Source organism: Somniosus microcephalus, unplaced genomic scaffold (assembly GCF_052327205.1).
Source record: "Somniosus microcephalus isolate GS21.2 unplaced genomic scaffold, FLI_Smic_1.0 scaffold510, whole genome shotgun sequence".
Classification (NCBI taxonomy): Eukaryota; Metazoa; Chordata; class Chondrichthyes; order Squaliformes; family Somniosidae; genus Somniosus; species Somniosus microcephalus.
This window is the reverse complement of record NW_028225697.1, coordinates 137,813-151,161: the sequence shown is the minus strand read 5'-3', so window position 1 is coordinate 151,161 and position 13,349 is coordinate 137,813. Positions and strand designations below refer to the sequence as shown.

The window sequence follows — 13,349 nt, the reverse complement described above, 5'->3', positions numbered from 1 at the left end:
ATCTCCAAATTTGCAGATGACACAAAGCTGGGTGTGCGTGTGTGCTGTGAGGAGGATGCCGAGAAACTACAGATGATTTGGATAGGTTGGGTGATTGGGCAGAAGCATGGTCGATGCAATATATCGTGGATAAATGCGAGGTTATCCACTTTGGTGGCAAAAACAGGAAGGCAGATTTTTATGTAAATGGCAATAGATTGGGATAAGGGGAAGTGCAACGAGACCTGGGTGTCCTTGTGCAACAGTCGCTGAAGTTAAGCATGCAGGTGCAGCAGGCTGTTAAGAAGGCAAATGGTATGTTGGCCTTCATAGCGGGAGGGTTTGAGTACAGGAACAAGAATGACTTGCGGCAGTTGTACAGGGCCTTGATGAGACCACATCTTGAGTAATGTGTGCAGTTTTAGTCGCCTTGTCTGAGGAAGGATGTTCTTGCCATGGAAGGAGTTCAGCGAAGATTCACCAGGCTGATACCTGGGATGGCAGGAATGACATATGAGGAGAGATTGGGTCGATTGAGCTTATAATCGCTGGAGTTTAGAAGAATGAGAGGGGATCTCATTGAAACTTGTAACATTCTGACACGACTGGACAGACTAGATGCAGGAAGGATGTTCCCGATGGTCGGGGAGTCCAGAACCAGGGGTCACAGTCAAAGGATAAGGGGTAAGCCATTTAGGACAGAAATGAGGAGGAATTTCTTCACCCAGAGATTGGTGAACCTGTGGAATTCTCTACCACAGAAGGCAGTAGAGGCCAATTCAATAAATATATTCAAGAAGGAGTTGGATATAATTCTTATGGCAAAAAGGATCAAGGGGTATGGGGAGAAAGCAGGGACCGGGTACTGAATTTGGATGATCAGCCATGATCGCACAGAATGGTGGAGCAGGCTCGAGGGGCAGAATGGCCTACTCCTGCTCCTATCTTCTATGTTTCTATGTTAAATCTCAAAAATACGCTCAAGTGCTTCAAAATGTGAGTATGACATTAAATGTGTTTAAATATAGTGGGGGGATTTAAATCAGATTCGGTGCCAGTGGATTTCAAGGTGATCTTCAATGTACGATAACAACTTCTCCATTGACTCCACTCATTTCCTCCAAATCAAAGGTGTTGCTATCGGTACCCGCATGGGTCCTAGCTATGCCTGCCTTATCGTGGGATATGTAGAACAGTCTTTGTTCCAGTCCTACTCGGGTCCCCTCCCTCACCTCTTTTTCCAGTACATTGATGACTGTATTGGTGCCGTTGCTTGATCTCGCCCTGAACTAGACATTTTCATTCACTTTGCCTCCAATTTCCACCCTTCCCTCACCTTCACATGGTCCATCTCCGAATCTTCCCTCCCCTTCCTCGACTTCTCGGTCTCCATCTCTGGGGATAGGTTATTGACCAAAATTCACTACAAGTCCACTGACTCCCACAGCTACATGGACTACACTTCCTCCACACCCCACCTCCTGTAAGCACTCTATTCCATTCTCCCAGTTTCTCCATCTCCGCCGCATACAATCCGATGATGCCGCCTTCCACACCAGTATTTCCGAGATGTCTTCCTTTTCCGCAACCGAGGAATCCCCTCTACCATGGTTGACATGGCCCTCGACCGTGTCCATTCTATCTCCCGCACTTCTGCCCTCACCCCTGCTCCCCCCTCCCGGAACCATGATAGGGTTCCCCTTGTCCTCACCTTTCACCCCACTAGCCTCCACATTCAACGGATCATCCTCCACCATTTCCGCCACCTCCGACATGATCCCACCACCAAACACATCTTCCCCTCACCTCCCCTTTCAGCATTCCCTAGGAACCACTCCCTCCATGATATCCTAGTCCACTCCTCCATCACCTCCAAAACCCCTTGCCCTTCACCCGGCACCTTCCCTTGCAAGCGGAGGAGATGCAAAACCTGCCCTTACACATCCCTCCTTCCCACTGTCCATGGCCCGAAACACCCATTCCAGGTGAAACAGTGATTTACTTGTACTTCTTGCAATCAAGTATACTGTATTCACTGCTCACGATGTGGCCTCCTCTACATTGGGGAGACCAAATGCAGATTGGGTGACTGCTGTGCGGAACACCTCCATTCAGTCTGTAAGGATGACCCCGACCTTCCAGTCGCCTGTCATTGTAATTCACCGCTCCATTCCCACTCAGACCTCACCGTCCTCGGCCTCTTGCATTGTTCCATGGATGCTCAGCGTAATATCGAGGAACAGCACCTCATCTTCCGATTAGGCACTTTACAGCCTTCCAGACTCAACATAGAGTTCAAAAATTTCAAATCATAACCTCGGCCCCCATTACATTTTCACTTATATTTTTTATCCACACCTTTAGTTTTTGCCCTCCGCCATTTTTTTCTCTCCCACATGCCAGCTGTCTCCCATTCTGCCAGCGCATTTCACACCTAATCTGGAGCCATCTTTTGTCTCCACTACTCCTATCATCATCTCGTCTCGTTTTGAATATCTCCTAATGTCTCTTCACTTCTCTTTTGTTCTCTCCCAGCCTGGGATTTTAATCTGTTTCATTTCCTGTGCTTTTTCAGTCTTGTCAAAGTGTTTCGACCTGAAACGTTGACTCTATTTCTCTCTCCACGGATGTTGTCTGGCCTGCTGAGTTTTTCCAGCATGTTCTGTTGAGATCTTCTGTGGTCGTCTTGCCTCCCTCTCCCCTTCCTCCCACACACAGCCAGTTTTTAAACCTTGTTTTAAACCTGCTGCTATGCTGGGCCAGTGCATTCCACAGTCTCACAACCCTTTCTAGAAATACACTTTCACTGCATGACTTCTCTGATTCTTAGATATTAATCACCTTGAGGTGCAATGGTGGCGTTTGTGACGTCAAATTAAAAGGCGGCCAAATGCAAACACGTTGGGGTCAAAGTTACTTTTGCACAGAATTGAACCTCAATCTTTCAAGATGGAATATTGTATTTGCTGCATCACAATAAACAATATCTTGTTATAAATGTTGGCTCATTAGTTCCCCAGTGTCAGAGGAAGAATTGTCTGATCCCCTCATTTATTTCATATATAAGACACAAACAAAGGGTAATCATTCAGAATCACCTCACAGTTTGACACTGAGATAAACGGGAGATACAGACAGCAATGGAACACATGGCGGAATAGAAAAGAGAGCTGGAGAAATAAACAACGTTCTGAGAGTCCAGAAGACAGCGACTGGTAGCTGATAGATATCAATGAGTGGAGGCAAGAAATTGTATTGGGATTCGGCCCCGTGGCTTAGCTGGTCAAAGCGTCTGTCTAGTAAACTGGGGATCCTGGGTTTGATTCCCAGCGGGGCCATTTTTTAAATGAATCTCTAGAGGTGAGCTTCTTCCCGTGTGAAAAGGCTAAAATTCTTTGAAATATAATTTTGGCTGCACTAGTTCCCATTCTGGATGAACGCTCCAATCGCTGCGGGGCCTAGGTCGAATTTCACCCCTTCCTAATTTCTGGCGGTGCTGATTTATAACTCTTCACCTATAATCCATCTTTTCTAAGCAGTGCCATGTGTTACTTTGTGGTGGTCAGAGCAGAGCTCCAGTTGTTGATGTGTCGCCGTTATCGTATAGCGCTTAGTATTCTGCGCTGTGGCCGCAGCAACCTCAGTCCGAATCCGAGTCATGGCACAGATTCTTCTTCCTTCCACAATCAACAGCCCTACATTACTGTCCTCCTTCAATGTCATTGCAACTTTCCTGCTAACATTCACTTTCACCTGCTTAAACCGGTAAATGTGCTCTGCTCCCTGCGCTGTTCCTGGGGCACATGTGCCATTCGCCCCAATCTGAGTTGGTGCATTGAAACCAGTCGATTGATTTAGACCAGCGGGACCTCTCGACAGACAAGCTCTGCGACAGCAGGGCCGGCCTTTGCAACCAAAGCAGCCCGATTGTACAAGATCATTCCTTGGGAAATGAAGTGCACTGGGGAGGCTAACTGAAGAATTGGGATTGTTCACCTGGTAGTTGCCGCTTTTCCCTAAACAGTTGATGAGCGTGAGCGACGGGATGTGCTACATAGCTGTGGATGAAGGGTGAAATGTGCAATTTTGGCAAACTTGGTATCAAAAATTAAAATGGAGGCTCAGGATTTATCAAGGAGAGTAGGGGACGCTCCGGATGTAATAAACAGGGGAATGGATGCTCCGAATATACCAAACTGTTTAAGGGACGCTCCGGATTTACCCGACAGTGTAAGGGACGCTTCTGTTGTACTAGACAGGGTAAGGGACACTCCGGATGTAGCAGACAGTGGAAGGTACGCTCCGGATGTACTAGACAGTTTCAGGTACGCTCCGAATTTGCCATACATGGTAAGGAACGCTCCTGTTTTACCAGGCAGGGTAAGGGACACTCTGGATATATCTCACAGGGTAAGAGCCGCTCCGGATGTATCAGACAGGGTAAGGGACGCTCCGGATGCATTGGATAGGGTAAGAGACGCTCTGGATGTACCAGACTGGGTAATGTAAGCACCCGATGTACCAGACAGTGTAAGGGATGCTCCGGATGTTTCAGAAAGGGTGAGGGACGCTCCCGATTTACCAGACAGGGTAAGGGACGCTCCGGATGTACCAGACGGTGTAAGGGATGCTCAAGAGGTTTTGGAGCGGATAAGGGACGCTCAGGGCCTATCAGACCGAGTAAGGGACGCTCAAGAGTTATCAGAGAGGCTGATGGATGCAGATTTATTACTTTCTAAACCTCACATTTTCTAAGTGTCAATAAAAGCAAAAGTTGAATCCGAATGTAACAGATGGTCTGCTGTGTCCCACGTGGGGGCAATGAGAAGGTAGAATGGGGTCGGACTGGATATTTGAAGCGCTCAGAAGTACATCTATAACTGACACAGATTCCCCCACTCAATACAATAATAAATATTGCAGATACATCTAAACATATTTGTAACCAACAGAAGTGGAAATGCATTTACATCTAACACAACATCAACTCACAAATGCGTTCGTATCTAATATGGACACACACAAATATACTTACAGCCATCACCGGTGATTGTTTGATAAAAGAATACTTTAATTGTTTTTCTTTAAAGCCATGATATTTGCATGACAGTTTGCATTGACCTTCCTCCTAAGCCGCTGGAGATTGATGGAGAATGATTTTGGTCCTGATCAACCATTTCTTAGGCGGATTAGAACAAGTTTTGAGCGCAAGTCCAATGTTAGAAGTCGACGTTAAAAAGAGGCTCACCTTTCGTAAATTTCAATCTACAATCCACAAAGCGAGATTCATAACCCTAGACTAAAGAGTCACTCTGTCTAGAATACAGGCCCAATCAACTGGTTAACAAACGCAAATCAAATGGATTTGTCATGTATTGGCCATTGCATTTTGACTGAGACGTGTGCCCGCAGTTCCATTCTGGTTCCAAGCCCTCTTATTACTGTCGATGACTTGCCCGGAATGTGCTTGGGGAAGTGTTAGAATCGCAGATGCAGCCCTTCCCACTGACTTCCTCTTATTCTCCCTCCAGGATTTCCACCAGTGCATGGTTCATCAGCTTGAGCTACTGTTTAATTTGTTCTCGGCATTAACTGTGCTGATCCTTTAAATTGTCCCACTACACGGCCTCTCCAAATTTGTCGATTGCACCTCGAGGGCACTTTTCATACGTAAGCCAGCAACATCTGCCGGAGAGAGATTAAATTTCAACGGTTCTAAAACAATGAGTCGATCGATATCAAACTCGACATCCTCACCTACACGCTATACATGCAAATCTCTGCGCTCCTCTGCTTCAGTGATTTCTTGTTTCGCAGCGATGGGCAGTTTACGCTCTCTGAAGCTGCAATCACTGCTTTCCACCGGCAGCGGGCGCTTGGAGAGAGCGGGGCCGGACAGACAGAGTGAACTTCGCTGTTGTCGCGGCCACACTTACTCCGGGAGCTGGGGAACCAGCAAACCAGCTCATGGGTTTGTTGCCGCGCCTGAAATGCGGCTCCGAACTGTTGCTATTAACAGAGGCAGCGCTGCAGGATTCTGTAATGATCTCTCACACAGTCGGTATCTCTATAGATTTTGAGTGTGTACAAAACTGTATAGAGAAAAGGAGAATACCGTGTGGGTGTTAATGTATTTTATTAATCTCTACCTGCAGAACATGATTGAACCAGGGACCTGTTGTACTTTAAACGGACGTGATAACCGCTACACTTCGGAACCTGCTCCTCATTAAAAAATTAGAGAAACAGCTCAGAACAGCAATTGTCATCTACAAATACTCTTACCCTGCAATACGGATTCCATTCCACGTCGAGGAGTAAACTTTAAGAAAACTGTTTATTCTATTACATACATCTCATTAGACTGTGTGAGAAGTTTGTTGTAATCGTCATTAATCAACCGGTAACTCACATGGTTAACGAATCATGGGCAAAACTTTGAAACTTTTTTTGTTTTGCATGTGATGAATTTTCATCGGTTCACATTTTGCAGACTGTATTTTAGGAGTTGGGTAAAAATGTTCAGTGCTTATCACATCAGGATCTAGTTGCAGCCTTTGGTAAATTCACCAGCTCGCTAACACATGAGAGTAACTCCTGCTTCAATCATTCATATAAACCCAGCCAATGCGCCTCAATTAAAAAATATTGCGCCCCTGCACGATTGGACAACCTGAGATGTGCAAGTAAATGAGCACCGATAACTAGCACCAATCAAGCGCAGCTCTAGTGGCGCAACCGGTTAGCGCGCAGTACTTGTATAACAGTACCAAGCTTCGAAATATGCTGAAGTTGTGCGTTCGAGCCTCACCTAGAATAATTAATGCTTTTTGCGGTGTGATATTTCGACCGGAGCCGAAAGTACGAGTGGTGTTTCCACAAACTGTCTATTTATTAGCTGTTCCACGTGGGCTCTTAGGTTCCTCAGGCCCACCGTGTTCCAATACCGGATGGGAGGTTTAAAGGAGTCCTTCAGTGTTACTTATTGACAGGAGGGCAGGTGGGGCCAGTTCTAACTGTTAAACCAGCAACTATCAGGCAAAGAATAATGTGAATGGAAATAGATTCCATTTGAACGCAGTGACTAACTCTTTGGCACAAGTGAGAAGATGTGTAAACTCACGAGTTATCTGTACATGTTTCCGACATCATATTGAACACAAACAACGATTCACCTGAACATGATGTTGAGAATTACAAGGACGGAAGTTACGTGTAGACAATCGCCCAAACACCATATCCACAATTAGGTTTTCGCGACAGTCTTGTTATGGGGAGAATTTTGAGCAGATTCAGGGAAACTGCTCATATAAAGAAGTTGATTTAGGAAAAGATAAACATAATTCAAATTAATGAACACGTCCTCTGCGAACTGGGTTCGCACTAGAGCAGAGAAACCTAATGCAACTTCCTACAAAAATCGGCGGCTCGTTGGTCTTGGGGCATGATTCTCGCTGAGGGAATTTTGCAAATTAAAATGCGAGAGCCCCGCCGCATTTAGTTAAAATTCACCAACTCGGTCATCACAACTGGAATTGCTTTTCTTTAAAATGGACTAACACACTAAATGATTCGGGATTGTGAGCGCACCCGGTTGAAGCAGATCCAGAGTGATCCTTGACTGACCACGACCTCGCCCATTATAGTCAGGCCTGATTATCATTGCTTATGAAATCGATGGAAAGATAAATCGGGCGATTTGTATAACGGGCGGCCGATTACGATGTGTAATTTTTCTAGGGCGCCAAGTTGAAGTTTTACTCCACTATGATTTTTCCCTTTAGCTCCGTCATTTCACTCCAGCCGAATGAACTGAGTTTTGGTGTCAGCCGTGGCTCAGCGGTAGCAAACGCAAGCCCCACTCCAGAGATTTGAGCACATAATCCAGGCTGACACTCCATTGCAGTACTGAGGGAGTGCTGCACTGTCGGTGGTCCCATCTTTCTGGTATGACGTTCAACTGAGTCTTCAGATCACATGAGAGTATGCCGAAAAGAATAAGGATTTCTCCTCATTGTACTACCTCTCAACTAAAGACACTAAAACAGAAAATCTCCTTATTAAATTTGATAAATATTTTTGAAATTACATTTCCTCCTAAACGATAAAGATATGTTTCAGCTCCCTAATCATTTGACTTTGTTCTCACTAGTTTTTCATTTGGTGCCAATCGCAGAGGAATGAAGAGATGTAGAGATGGTTCTCAATCTCCGATTCCTGCTCTACCTTCATTCAAGAACTCCACTGGTCTGTTTTAATTTTAACAAGATATGAAGAGTGCAGGGGCAAAGACCTGAGTCACCAGTGTGATTTTGACGAGATTGCGATTACAGAGCCTATTTTACGCAAAATTCAATGAAATGCTCGGAAAGTTTATCCGCATCAAACGTGTAACGGAATAACGACGAGGTCGAGATTCGAACCCTCACGTGCAAAGCACAATGGATTACACTGCGCTCAACCCTTCCCAGGGATATGGGGAGAAAGCGGGGACATGGTACTGAATTTGGATGATCAGCCATGATCTGATTAAATGGCGGAACAGGCTCGAGCGGCCGAATGGTCTACTCCTGCTCCTATCTTCTATGTTTCTATTTCCTGCAATTTGCATCTAAGCAGAAATACTCTGAAAGAAAGTCCCCTTAACCGCTTGTCCTGCCCGTGCACACAGATCTACAATGTAGAAAATGTACAATCAGCTCATATAAGCAAAAGGCCTTCCGTTAACTTCAGGTGAGGGGCTGTCAGATTCAGAACAGTGAAGAAAATGGTTCGCCTAGTTGTTTAAATGACCGCGGCAGGACTCGAATCTGCAATCATCTGCTTAACTGAACGATTCAGCACCGAAGTCAAACCCCTTATCCATTTGGCCACGTGACCATCTTTCTGCAGTGGAGAGCATTGTGAGCAGATTCAGGGAAACGGCTCATATAAAGCAGTGGATTTAGGAAAATATAAACATATTTCATATTAATGAACAGGTCCTCCGCGAACTGGGTTCGCAACAGCGCAGGGAAACCTAATACAACTTCGTGCCCAAAATCGGCGGTTGGTTGGTCTAGAGGTCTGATTCTCGTTCAGGAAATTTCGCTGCTTAAAAAATGCGAGAGATCCCGGATTCAAATCCCGGCCTGAACCCCAACCTTAACAACGGGGTCATCACAGCTAATTTCGCACTCCTGTTAAAAGGACTTATACAATTGATGATCCGTGACTGTGCACCCACCCGATTTAATCATAGGGTCATAATCGCACAGACGGAGGTAATTCGAGCCAGTGCCGGATCTCTGTAGTGCAATCAAGTCAGTGCCATTCCCTCGCACTATCACCGTATTTCTGCAAGTTTATTTCCCTCAAATGCTGATCCAGTCTCCCCTTGAAAACATTGAGTGTCTCTGATTCCACCACTTCCAACGACAGTGAATTGCAGGTCATCACCGGTGTGTAACTTTGTTTCTTCACACCCCCTGTATCTTTTGCCTATAACCTTAAATCCCCTCGTCCTTGTACCATCAACTAGTGGGAAAAGCCGTTCCCGGTCTCGCCTATCGAAACCCGTCATTATCTTATACACTTCTATGAAATCACTCCTCAACCTTCTTTACTCTAATGAAAACAAATCCAGCTTCTCCCACCTGTCCTTGTAGCTAAGATCCCCCTTCCCCGGAACCATTCTGGTAAATCTCCTCTGCACCTTCTGAAGGGCCTTCTCATCCTTCCTAAAGTGTGGTGGCCAGATGAGACGCAATACTCCAGTTGCGGCCTAGCCAGCGCTCTATAAAGACTCAGCATAACTTCTCTACTTTTGCACTCAATACCTCTATATATGAAGCCCAAGATCACAAATGCTTTTTTAACCATTTCTCAATATGTCCTACCACATCTAGGGACTTTTGCACATTACTCCCAGGTCCCTCTGTCCCTGCACACTATTTAAAACTGTGCCTTTAAGTGTATATTCCCTCTCCCTGTTCGTTCTGACAAAATGCATCACCTCACAATACTCCGTATTAAATCCCATCTGCAACTTGTCTGCCCGTTCTGCTAGCCTTTTTATGTCCTGTTGTAGTCGATTGGCATCATCATCACTGTTTGCCACACCCCCAGGTTTGGTGTCATCGGCGAATTTAGAAACTCTACTCTGTATTCCAATATACAGGTCATTTATATATATTAAAAAAAGGCAGTGGCCCCAGCACTGACCCTTGGGGAAAACCACTGTCTACCATTCTCCAATCTGAAGTACAGCCATTTACCACAACTCGCTGTTTCTGTCCTTAAGCCCATTCATTATCCAAGCTGCCGCTGACTCACCTATTCCATGAGCCTCAATTTTGTTAACCAGCCTTTTCTGTGGTACTTTGTCAAACGCCTTCTGAAAATCCATGTAGCCAACATCCATTGCATTCACTTCATTAATTCTCTCTGTTACTTCATCAAAAAATTCAATTAGATTAGCCAAGCACATTCTGCATTTTACACATCCGTGTTGGCGCTACTTAATTAGCTTAAACTTCTCCAAGTGCCCATTAACATCTTCCTTGAATATTGTTTCTAAAACCTTACCCACCGCTGATGTTAAACTAACCTGCCTGTAGTTATTGGATCATCCTTACATCCTTTCTTGAAAAATGGTGTCACATTTGCCACTTTCAAGTCCTCAGGCACCTCCCGCGCATCTGGGGAAGATTGGAAAATTATGGCAAGCATTCTTTGTCTCTAATAGGCCGCACCCCGCCTCTTACTACCCGCTTACTGTTTACATGCCAGTAGTAGATTTTTGGGTTCCATTTTATGTTTCACGCCATTCTACTCTCATACTCTCTTTGCCATTCTTATTTGTATCTTCACATCCCCTCTCAACTTATTATATTTGGTCTGATTCTGCCTTGAAGAATTCGCCTGATACGCATCATACAATCTCCTTTCTTGTTTACACATCCCCTTTAAACAGATAAAAATGATCTAGGAATGACAGCGCACCCCTTTTAACCAGACACAGAATGATCCGGGACTGACAGCACATCCCTTTTAAACAGCCACAGAATGATCCGGGACTGACAGCACCTCCCTTTTAAACAGATACAGAATGCCCCGGGACTGACAGCACATCCCTTTTAAACAGACACAGAATGATCCGGGACTGACAGCACATCCCTTTTAAACAGATACAGAATGATCAAGGACTGACTGCACATCTCTTTTAAACGGACTCTGAGTGATCCGGGACTGACAGCACATCCCTTTTAAACAGATACAGAATGATCAAGGACTGACTGCACATCTCTTTTAAACGGACTCTGAGTGATCCGGGACTGACAGCGCATCCCTTTTAAACAGATACAGAATGATCAAGGACTGACTGCACATCCCTTTTCAACAGACACAGAATGATCCGGGACTGGCAGCACATCCCTTTTAAACAGATACAGAATGATCCGGGACTGACAGCACATCCCTTTTATACAGAAACAGAATGATATGAGAGCGACAGCACATCCCTTTTAAACAGAAACAGGATGATCAAGGACTGACTGCACATCTCTTTTAAACGGACTCTGAGTGATCCAGAACTGACAGCACATCCCTTTTAAACAGATACAGAATGATCCGGGACTGACAGCACATCCCTTTCAAACAGATGCAGAATGATCCGGGACAGGCAGAACAGCCCTTTTAAACAGACACAGAATGATCCGGGACTGGCAGAACATCCCTTTTAAACAGACACAGAATGATTCGGGACTGGCAGAACATACCTTTTAACCAGACACAGAATGATCCGGGAATGACAGCTCATCACTTTTAAACAGTTATACAATGATGCGGTTTATTCTTGGGCCCAAGTTGAAGTTTTAGTCCATTGTCATTTGTTTGCCTTCGCCATTTCACTTGAGCCGAATGAACTGAGTTTAGGTGTCAGCCGTGGCTCAGCGGCAGCAAACTCAAGCCCCACTCCAGGGACTTGAGCTCATAATCCAGGCTGACATTCCAGTGCAGTATTGAGGGGGTGCTGCACTTTCGACGGTACCGTCTTTCTGAAAAGACGTAACACCGAGACCTCAGATACCATGGCACTATTTTGAAAAGAAAGAGGATTTCTCACCAGTGTCCTGCCCATTATTTATCTCTCAACCAAAGACAAAAAAACAAATAATCTGGTCATTAATGTTGATAAAATCTTTTAAAATTACATTTTTTCCTAAAATTTAAAATTATGTTTCTGCTTTCTAATCATTTGTTTTCCCGCTAGTCTTTCATTGGGTTTCAATCTCAGAGGAAAGAATAGAGAGGAAATGGTGTATCTGTGATTCGCGATCTCTGTTCTACGTTTATGCAATGAGTCCGTGTTTATTTTAGTATTCGCATGAACAGCGCAGAGGCACAGACTGAAAAGCCCAGTGTGGCCAGCAATGATGATGATGGGATTCAACCCCACGAGTCCAGAGCACAATGGATTAGTCCGAATGACCATCGGATTTAATGGTCGGTTTTAAGCTGGATTCTGAGCAGAGAAGAACAAGTTCCGCCCAGTGAGTTAACAGACCGCGCATCACTCTGCTGCCCTCCCCCATAGTCGGACAAGATTTTCTATTCCATCTGTATATTAGTAATTCAAGCCGTGCCATGAGCTAAGTGCAGCAAGCTTGGGAGGAAAATGTGACTTTGGACAGACGGATCTGTAGGGTTTTAGTTTTAACTCTCTTCACTCTTTAGGGTGATCAGAGCTCAGATCAACCAAGGCTTTAAACTTTTCAAACAAATCGTTTTATTAACATAATAATACAAGTTTTACAGAGAGCGATTTGTAAAACCTCAGTGGTGCAACTCAAAACTCAGAATGTTCAATTCTTCTGCTTCGGGAGAGGGAGAGATGAAGTATGTGTTGGTGTCCTTCTTGGTGTTTTTCTGGTCAGTCTTCCAGATCTCCACTCCGTTTGTCTGTCTCCTGGACTGCCTTCTGGAATGTGTTCTGCGTTTCACTTTAGAATTGCTGCTCTTGTACCATTGCTGCTGGCAGAAACAAGCCTTCCAGTGACTTTTCATTCTCTCTCTCCCATGGTTACACAGACTGATACTACCAGGCAGCACCGAGTGTATGTGAATGTTCCTCAGAGACTGTCGAGGCCTCCTTATCTGGAGCTTCCAGACAATCTGCAGGACACTTTTGGAATTCGGTCAGCAAAACTACTTGAAGTAAGTAAGTGATCCAGGTCTCTCGGCAATCCTTTACTTTTCTTAAAACCTGCATTGAAAATTCCAAAATCCTTCCAGAGGGAGAAGATTGAAGAAAATAAATTATTTGAAGTAATTAATTACAATAATGAGAGAATCTGCTGCGCGCAGAGGTCGAATGTGCATGGAGAAAT

At 44.9% G+C, this 13,349-nt stretch overlaps 1 non-coding gene across 1 annotated transcript; it reads left to right on the top strand.

Annotated features, from left to right (window-relative positions):
- Nucleotides 1-3,243: 3,243 nt before the first annotated feature.
- On the top strand, nucleotides 3,244-3,317 carry trnat-agu (transfer RNA threonine (anticodon AGU)). The gene has a single exon. It is a non-coding gene; the product is annotated as a tRNA-Thr (tRNA).
- Nucleotides 3,318-13,349: the final 10,032 nt, after the last annotated feature.